The sequence below is a fragment of the Bubalus kerabau genome, chromosome 9, assembly GCF_029407905.1.
Source record: "Bubalus kerabau isolate K-KA32 ecotype Philippines breed swamp buffalo chromosome 9, PCC_UOA_SB_1v2, whole genome shotgun sequence".
Taxonomy (NCBI): domain Eukaryota; kingdom Metazoa; phylum Chordata; class Mammalia; order Artiodactyla; family Bovidae; genus Bubalus; species Bubalus kerabau.
Window position 1 is genome coordinate 32444050 of NC_073632.1, and position 10349 is coordinate 32454398.

A 10349-nucleotide genomic window follows, 5' to 3' on the forward strand; every position below is an offset into this window, starting at 1 on the left:
AAAATTTTTCAAAATATTTTCTATGTATGATAATATAATTTTGTGATAATAAGTATCTATTACATGCTAGATATGTATCTAGTGAGATTGTATATGTATCTAGTGAGATTACAGATTATTTTTACTCTTTCTTCTTTTGCTTGGTCATATTTTCTAAATTTGTTACAGCAACCACATATTATTTTTTTTAATATATTACTTTAATACTAGGTTTAAAAAAAAGCACTTTCTAGTTGACTATTACATAACAACTGGGAACTTGTGAAATAGCAAGGATGCCAGAAAATAAGACCAGATACAGAACATTCTAGAAGAGAATTTCTTGGGCCATTTTATCTTCCTCCTTTCTTCTGCACTGCCAGCCTTCATGAAGGGAGTTTCAAGACAGGACTGTAATTTAGAGTTAAAAGAGATGATATAAAATAAAAGTTAAAAGATATGGCTGAGGCTGAGGCAAATCCTAGATACAAATCTGGACTAGCCCATCTCCACCAAGACTTCAGGGAACTGAACAAAATCTTATTTGAAAACTTTAGGCAAAATGAGTAGTAAGTAACTGTCCCTGGCTTTGGAAATATCAATACTTGGAAATAGAAAACACCCACCTTACCTATTCTATATTTGTAAACAGTGAACATCGGTAGTCATTTACAAATATGTGGAAATTTTCAGAGAAAGTTAAAGAATAGTTCTGACAAATTCTTCTCAGGTTTTGGTTTATTTCTGCTCTTTAAACATTTGAAGTAACTAATCATCAATCTATTTCATGCCTAGTTATATACAGAAATCAATAAATGAATCACTAGACATTATAACTCAGAAAAAATCATGTGAACTGGTGAGAATATGCTGTAAAATAAAGATCTACATTTATCCAATGTTGCACAAGTGAGGTCCATTATAAGTAATCAACAAGTTGTTAGATTTATGGATAGGGAGTATGTAGACACATATTCAGAGAAGGCAATGGCACCCCACTCCAGTACTTTTGCCTAGAAAATCCATGGATGGAGGAGCCTGGTAGGCTGCAGTCCATGGGGTTGCTAAGAGTCGGACACGACTGAGCAACTTCACTTTCACTTTTCACTTTCATGCATTGGAGAAGGAAATGGCAACCCACTCCAGTGTTCTTGCCTGGATAATCCCAGGGATGGGGGAACCTGGTGGGCTGCCGTCTATGGGGTTGCACAGAACATACTATAGAATTAAGAAAATATGAAAAAGACATAAAAAAGAAGAGAAGCAAGATAAAAAGCAAAGAGAAGTGATACTAAACACGAGGATCTTAAAATCAGCTGGCCTGCATAAAGACAAAGGGAAAAGATTAATGACAATAACAACAAAACAATAACCGCATTTTACTGAGCATCTGCAAAGTGCTAGACACTGCTGGGCAATTTATAAATCATCTCCGATCTTGACACAATTCTGAAAGAAAGGTAATAATAACCACATATACACGTGAGGAAACAGAATTCAGAAAGATTTAGTGAATTGCTCAAGGCCAGTTCATATCATGTAAGTAGTAGAAGACTCTTGAGAGTCCCTGGAATTGCAAGGAGATCCAACCAGTCAATCCTAAAGGAAATCAGTCCTGAATATTCATTGGAAGGACTGATGCTGAAGCTGAAGCTCCAATACTTTGGCCACCTGATGCGAAGAGTAGACTCATTAGAAAAGACCCTGATGCTGGGAAAGATTGAAGGCAGGAGGAGAAGGGGACGACAGAGGACGAGATGGTTGGATGGCATCACTGACTCAATGGATGTGAGTTGGAACAAGCTCCGGGAGCTGGTGATAGACAGGGAAGCCTGGTGCGCTGCAGTCCATGGAGAGGAAAAGAGTTGAGTGACCGAAGAACAACAACAAACTGGTAGAACAATTGTATATTATGCCATGTTTAAAAACATGGGCGAACAACTCCATATTATACCATTCTGAAATGTTTTGAACACTAATGTATATCATTAATGTATATTTATTCTTCTATTCAGTCAATTTTTGGGCAAATCAGTGAAAACCAAAGGGCAAAACTCCCTGCCCTCATGGCCTTTCTAATTGAAAGAATATTGAAGAGTAAATTATGTAGTATGGTGGATGATGGCCAATTCCATGATCGAGAATAAGGCAGGAAAGAAGCCTACGTACGTAATGTTGATGGGGGGCCTGAGCACCTCCTGGAGGCCTTTATCTTACTAAAATGGAGGTACCTCTTAAGGGCACTTTTTGAGAGGTATAGACGATACAGTACCTTGATTATTTTCACAGCAAGCTACATACACAATCTTACTTGGAAGGAGCCCAAACTAGGCAAAGCTGTTTTTTTTTTTTAAATCATAAAAATAGACTGTGTGTGATCTGATCCTTCTTTCCATATTATAGTCTTAAGAGCAGGATCTCCTCAGGAGGAATTCACAGTTCTTTTCACCTGTTTCTTTTGTATTCCTTTTTCTCTCACTTCACTGGTTTTAAGTTGGTTTTGGGAGTTTGGCAAGATTTGTTTGTGCCAAAGCTTCCTTGTTCTCTAAGCAGGTTTTCCCAAGCTTGGGTTTAAAGGACCCCCTGGAGAAGCACTACAAGACAAACACTAATTAGCGTAACAATTTATTAAGGGAGATCTTTGATCTTTTCTCACCTACCCAGTTGCCTAGCTCTGCTTTGTCTCCACAATTATAAAATGTGTTTACATAACTAATTAACACAACAGATTGAGTTTTACTGGGTACATGATAGTAAGTGGTTCAAATGGTTTGATCTCATGATAAAGGAGGAAGTGTTGGGAATTAGCACTTCCTAAGAGACCCAAATGGGAGTAACCATTGTGAGTTCCCATAAAATAAAAGTTCTTAATGTTCCCAAATGGGACCTTCTATTATAGTAAGCGTCAGCATTTCAAGTCTCACTACAGAAGGTTTTATAAGAAAAATATGTAAATACAGCAAATTCTAAGCTATTTTCAGAGATGGAATGAGCTTTTAAAAATATTGTGTTTATTTTCCCCTTGTAAATTTTCCTATTAGGAACTTACACTAATTTTAGATAAAGTATTTTGGGAGAAGAAAGTTTGAGCTTTTTGCTTTGTTAAGCTCACATCTAAGAGATGATGAGTTTATAGTTGTAAATAAACCCAATTGTGTAGATTATGAAGTTTAAAATAAGTCTTTTGTTATGAAATATAACACTAATATTATTCACAGTCATGTTTACTTGTAATTTTAAATAATTAGAATCTTCCTGCATCATTGGTCATTTAGCACCTTCTACAGTATACAGTATATTTTAAACTCTCAAAACACTTTTTCTTGGAGGGAAGAATCTCATATTTCCAAGGGTAAGTCAAAGTCTACATCAAAAGATTTGAGTCAAAACTTCAAAAATCTTTTCCTCTCCCAAGAGCCCGTGAGGTACACACAGTTTTGCCCATCCTTGGTTTCCGAATTTAAATATTCAGTTCATTCTTCTAAGAGGTGATTGTTTATGCACACTTGGAAAAACTCAACTTTCTGTGGAGAAAGATAGAGACTTATGATTACAAAACAGTTTGACAACTTAAGTGCAAATGAATCAGAAACATGTGGATTAAATTTCCCTTGAAACACACATGATTTTTAAAAATTAGGAGGAAAGGGGCTTGGCAACAAGCATTTTAGTTTTTGCCAAACCCAAAGCATTTGAAAAATAATCCAGATTGTGGCTGGCTCTCTCCTTCACAGTCAGTTCTCAGTACCTGAAGTTTCAAATCACCAATACAGCATACACATATAGAAATACTTTAATTTTTACTTCCATATTATTTTAGGATCAATAGAAATCAAAGTGGTTGTGAACAAATTGGGAGTGGGGAAGGAGTCCTCATTAGAGAATTGGCACACATTCTCAAGATAAATGGCAGCAAGCTTATTTTAAAGAATGCTGGCATATGAATATCTCACACACTGGGAGAAGCAAATGCATTCAGAGAAAAGGATAGTGTATTTATATTTTAGGATAGTCAAGAAGGTGAAGGTCCTGCAGATCCCTAGGAAACCTAGAAGAGGGCATACCTGTAATCTATCATGCTGCTTTAATACTAGGATCAATGTTACTGAATGAAAAACACTCAGGAATTCCAAGTCTCATCTATATTTACAGGAGACAGAACTATCATAATATTGAGCATTTTCTCTCATAATTAGAAAGTATTTTTTCCCTTTACAGGGTAATCCAGATAATACAAATAGTCCTGTTTACAGACATGGAAAATTTATTCCTAAATGTCCTACCTGCATAAGGTTTTGGATTCTCATGTAGTAACTAAAAATCTGTTGACTATATAAACAGGCAAAAGAAAAGAAGGCGGAAAGGAAGGAAGGAGGGAAGAAAAGAAAGAGAGAGAGAGGGGAAATGTAGCAAAAGCAAGAAAGGAAAAAAGACTGAATTTTTGGATTTCCTTTAAAGGCAGCTTTTGGAGAATTCGAATAAAAAACACTAAATGTCCTTAGGGTATTCAGGAACCAAACTGCAATGTTAGCAAAGCTAACATTGACAGCAGAAATAAAACCATTACTATCCATGAGTGCTAACCCTGTTCCAGATACCGTGGTAGGTGCTTCACATGCATTATCTGTTTTCATGTCAACACAAACTCTCAGGACAAGGAATTATAAGCTAATTAACTCACCTAAGGCTTCAGGACTGGGTTCAGAGTCAAGTCCTTTTCAGTCTAGAGCCCAAGCACTCACTCACTTTGTCTCCTCCCCTAACATGCTCCACGGCAAGGCTCCCTCCAAACAAGACTCATTTGTTAGTTCAAACCCTTCATTATCAATTAGGACACTACTATCTAATCCAGTTACTGAGGTCAGCTGTGTGTCCTGCCTCAGAGTCCAGTAGGATCCCTGAAGTGAATCTTATCACACAAGGGTCAGCTTGTGAACACTTTAAATAGAAGCACATTTTCAAATTTAACACACTCATTTCTAATTATTTATTCAAAATCTGTTCTAATTTTATAAACAGTTGTCTTTTAGGATGCACAAATTAAGTAAGTAGAAAACATTGTGTTAGTATGTAATAGTACTTCTTTACAGAGACCTTGAGATTTTTAAAGTCATATACATTTTAAAAAATGAATTTGCTCAGAAATCTCAAAAGGTATATAATTTTCTTATACTATAGTGACATATATTATTAATTTCCAATTGGATGATAAAAGAGAATATAAAATAGAATCTCAGATGTTTAGCCTATTTGATCAAGTCAGTAACTTTCAAATGCTGTTAGTAACATCCACCTTCTTCATAGATTGATCTATATTAATAAAATAATTATTAAGTCCAGCTTTTTTGGATTCAATTATTTGCTATTCTAACTCCCAAAACTATTCCAATTTCCATGTGCCCAAATTTTTAGTAACTAATGGTATTATTTAGGAGAATAAATGTATTTCCCTTGAAATAAATAATACTATAGATCAGAAAATTTTAAATAAAATGATCTTTGGCTCACATTCCTTGTCCTGGAATATGGGCATTTTTCACACTGAAATATATAAAAGAGCCAAGTTTGTTCATGGAAACTGCTCTTTACTGAAAAACTCTGTGAATAGAAAGCAATCATATAAACTCACTGGTTCAACATTTACTAAGTATCAGTATTTTCAAGACACTGTACTATTATAAATAAGATTTTATTCTGTCTTTAAGGAAACTGAAGCAGATGCAACAATCTCTCATCAGCATGTATGATATAAGGATATATTCCCCAGAAAAAAAGAAGCATTCCTTTCCCAAAATTTCATCATGCTCTCACTAAAGTATGAAACATTAGTGCAGTTGTTAACTACTTGAGTGTATTAACTACGTGTGTGCATACGTGCTAAGTTGCTTCAGTCTTATCTGATTCTTTGTGACGCTATGGACTGTAGCTGCCAAGCTCCTCTGTCCATGGGATTCTCCATCTAGTCTCAAATGTTCCATTTGCTGCTGCTTCTTACCTAAGAGTTGAACCTGTAAAATCTAGGTTCAAACAGCAGAAAAGTCAGTAAAGTAAAATTGATGTCAGAGGAAGAGTCAGAAAATACATTTGCTTGGATGCTAAAAATCACTTTGAAACATCTCCTATACTTTTGACTTAATGCATTTAATAAGTGTGTACTGCACGTCTCTGTTTTAGGCACCTGGGGATTAGAGATGAACAAGACCCAGTCACTATACAGCTCACATTCTAGAAGCACTTACAAAGTCTCCCCTTTTCCACCCCATTTGCTTAGGACTTTGCCACTGATGCAGAAGAGAGCCTGAGATTCACCTGGAAACCCCTTTGTAATGTCAATGTCTTACCATTATCAAGTGTAACATTCATGTAATATTTTACTCAAAATTAAAACACTTGAAAATGAACTTTAAGATATTGAGTCGTCACTAGAGTTTTCTCTGAAGGTCCCACAACAACTAAAGGTAGCTTGGGAAGGCACATTCTTCTTCCTCCTGCAACATGAAAGACAAGCCCCTTCAGAGTTGCCACCTGTGGGGTGTGGGAGGACCAGCTCCCTTCTCCCACCATCAGACGACAAGGCTCATTCTTTCTATAATGAAGAGACTGATTGATGGAGTCACCTTCCCAACTGCTGACACGCTTATCTTTCTCAGTTTAGCAGTAACAGACATGACCTGCTCCCTACCAGCTGGGCCTTGTGTGAGGGGCCCGTCCATCACTCCATTTCCCCACTCCATCTGTTCGCCCCTCCTCCAAATTTCAGCCCATATGCCTACTGGCAGCCACCAATATGTCTGTCTGTCAGTAGCTCTGTAATGAGACCAATTTATAAGGTCACATAATCCTGACTCTTAAGGAGGGAAAAAAAAAAAATCCATCCCAGTTACTGAGAGAGTCACCTCTGCCTCTGGTTCTCATGACTATGGGAGGTCATGTATGAAAAACCAAGAGGTAATTTAAAATTAATTTCGAACCGTCTGTTTTCCACCAAATTTCCTTTAAAAGACATTCCCTCTATTTTGCTTTATTTGTCAGTGATCGTAGCTAGAAGTTGCAAAATGAAAATATTGACCTTTAGGGAGGAAACTAAGGTGGAGAAACAGTTTAGCTTACTCTGTCAAGTAAGTGAACATCCTACTTCAGTTCCAGTAGCGTTTGTGGTTATCAGCACACCCTATCTCTCACTTGTATAGGAAGCTTATGCACAGAATTTCCAAGGACCTGTCAGTAAGAATTCCATGTTTTTATGGCACAGCAGAATTTTCCCCAGGAACATTTTGTGCCTTCAGCTGACTAGCGCAAATTAAATTCTATGTCAGTTTTGCCCAGAGGCTAAGAGCACCTCATTACATTTTATTGAATTCAAATAATTGCAATCAAAATATTTGTAAGCACAATGCAACCAGTGAGTCTGACTTTTATGATATAAGCTGTCATGGGCAATATATTACATTTCTTTTCTACAAAGCATGGCACCTTAGACTGTGCAATTCCCTAGAGATTACACTCAACAACTGTTAATTAGTGGATGTTGCTGTGTTTAACAGGAACAGATGAAGACCAAACACTAGATTGAATTAAAGCCTTCCAGGACATCTAAACTTTGAGAATTAACAGTTTTTGTTTTTTCATCCTTGAGGGACTCATGCTGATTGGTTCAAAAGCCCCTGCTCAGCTTGGCTGCAGTGTTCAGAGTTGATTTTCTGGCCACAATGACTCCACCCCGAAACTCTGCTGCCTCTCTCCATCACCTATGTTACTCTTAACTAACAGGCAAGTGGGTGAAGGAGGCAGTCAGTGAAATGAATGCCAAACATTGCCATGCCTAAATGTTTTCTATTTTTAACTCAGCAAATTGCTTGCACTTCATTTCTGTATTCCTGACTCTTAGAACCACAGTTTTCTACTGATAAAAATCATTGTTACCTGTTTACTAACTATGCTTAATTCTAGTCAGTATTGATTATGGGCCTGGTCATAATCCTCTACAGCAAAAAATAAAATATTCAGTCTTATGTAGAATTGTGCAGCAGATGAAGTAGAAAAATTACATGTTCTTAATGTGCTGATCCTGTCTTTCTTAGGGCTTCTTTTTGTAATTAAGGGACATGTTAATTTGTATAAAACATAATAAAATCTAGAACTGATATCTTCAAAGTTGGGGTTCTTTTTAGTATCTTATGTATTTGATAATAACTAAATTTACTTTACCTAAAGCTAAATATCTTGTTTTCTATGTTAAAGGATTAAGCCCAGCATACAATTATTTCTCTCTTTTTTTGACCATGAGTATTACCAGGCTTTGAGATTTCATTTTAATTTGATAAAAATAACCTGTTGTCCACATATATGTCATTTTATTGGTCTATCATTAAAAAAAGAAGCTTGTGTTGAATTTCCAGTACTGATAGCTCTGTATATGTCTACCTCTATTCTTTCACATAATTTTTTTTTTTTTTGATTGGCATTTGCAGAGCAGCTGACTGGGTTTGTTTTGTAGACTATAGCTAAAGAGAAAAATTGATGAGCCTGAAATAGATTTCAGGGAAAAATATATAGACTATTCTATTCAATGAGTTTCAAATATATTTAAATCTCATATTTTTGGTGAATATGGGACTTCCTTAATTTATATTTTAAGATTATTCATCATTGTAGTGTAAAGAATCTAGGAGTGAAGTCTCTAGACAGAAACTGGTGATTCAAAATGTATGAATTGCTTTGCACCTATATATATATATATATATACACACACACATATATATACATATATATATTATTTTTTGCATCTATATTATTGTCTCTAATTAATAGACTAGAAAAAATGGACAGAGTTGTAGAAAACTGACCTATAGTCTTTAGAGTCTAACATTGAATAACAGAAGTATCCAGATTGTTGTTGTCATTTAGCCTCTAGTCTGTGTCTGATTCTTTTGCCACCCCGTGGACTAGAGTCCACCAGGCTTCTCTGTCCATGGGATTTCCCAGGCAAGGATACTGGAGTGGGTTGCCATCTTCTTCTCCAGGGGATCTTCCTGATCCAGGGATTGAACCTGAATCTCCTATATCCACAGGCAGACTCTTTAACGCTGAGTCACCAGGGCAGCCAAGAATTCAGATACATATAGGCAAAACTGTAGATAAAAATGTATTCTATAACCATAAAAAGCGTTTGCTAGTTTCATCGTAACATGGGAGACACATGAGCCTGCTTTCCTGAGACAAAGCATTGCTCAGGATGGTATGTGTGAGAAATAAAAGAAAGAAAGAAAATAAAAATTTTAAAGAGCAGAATTCACTTATGAGAGTGAAAGTTGTGAAAGCAGGGTACTGGGACTCTGAGCTGAGAACTAGGGTGAGAAAGATTAGCAGAGACCAGATAGGGAAGGTCCAGCTAAGCAGTTTGGAGTTTGTCCTTAGAGTAACATCTTAAGAGGATTAACTTGATAGGGTTACATTCTAGGAAGAAGCCTCTAGTTGCAACAGGAGAAGTGGAGGAGTGTGGGGAGGGAATAGAGGTGGGAGAACAAGTACAATAACACTGTTTGGGCAATATTGAAGCTCCTGAAGCAGTGTGAATGGAGATGGGGGACCCATTGAAAGCTATTAGAAAGTTAGAATTAGGTCTCGGTGACTGACAGGATTTGGGTTGTTTAGAAGAAACAGGAGGCAGGAAAGGGTCAGAGATTGCTGATTTGAGTAGCTGAGATACTCTTCTAAGATGAGCAGGAGAAAGAACAGGTTTAGGGTGAAATATGCTAAGTTTGTTTGGGATGTGTTGATTTGAAGTGTCTGTAGAATATGGATATAGAGAAACTCAGTGTGCAGTGGAAACTCTGAAAGAGGAGTCTAGGATCAGACTTGGATTTGTAAGTTTCAGGGAGAGAGAAAATTGGAAGCCATAGCCATACATTACATTGTCCAGAGCTTATTATCTACTTATTATGAGCTAAAGCACAACTCAAAACACACTTCCCAGAATGAATCAGAAGCATTTTCCTCGACTTATATCTCAGATACTAATCCCGAACTATCTAAGGGTCTTCCAGATTTGGAGGTGAATTGAAGCAAATGTCCTAATGTTCATTTCCCTTGTTTGATATTGAAGTCACCCTCTTGTGTACCTGTAGTTTCTGGAGCCACACTCCTAGCACATCACTCATGCTTCTGGGCAGCTGGAAAATGTCTTTGTGGTGGACTATGTCAGACAGGGGAAATTTTCCTAGCTGAGAAACTTGAACCAGGCCAACCTTCTCCATGAAATCATCTCTGGAAGTTACTCTTCCAGGCATTCAGTCTAGAACATTTATATACAGTTTAGCAGTCATGTGCTTATTTGTTTAAGGTAAATAAAGGTTTATGGTCTTTTTTTT

At 36.7% G+C, this 10349-nt stretch overlaps 1 long non-coding RNA gene across 1 annotated transcript; it reads right to left on the reverse strand.

Annotated features, from left to right (window-relative positions):
• Positions 1-202: 202 nt before the first annotated feature.
• LOC129659980 (uncharacterized) lies at positions 203-4771 on the reverse strand. The gene is made up of 3 exons (XR_008718274.1): positions 4661-4771; positions 3413-3503; positions 203-390 (listed from the first exon to the last, which is right to left on the reverse strand). It is a non-coding gene; the product is annotated as an uncharacterized LOC129659980 (long non-coding RNA).
• Positions 4772-10349: the final 5578 nt, after the last annotated feature.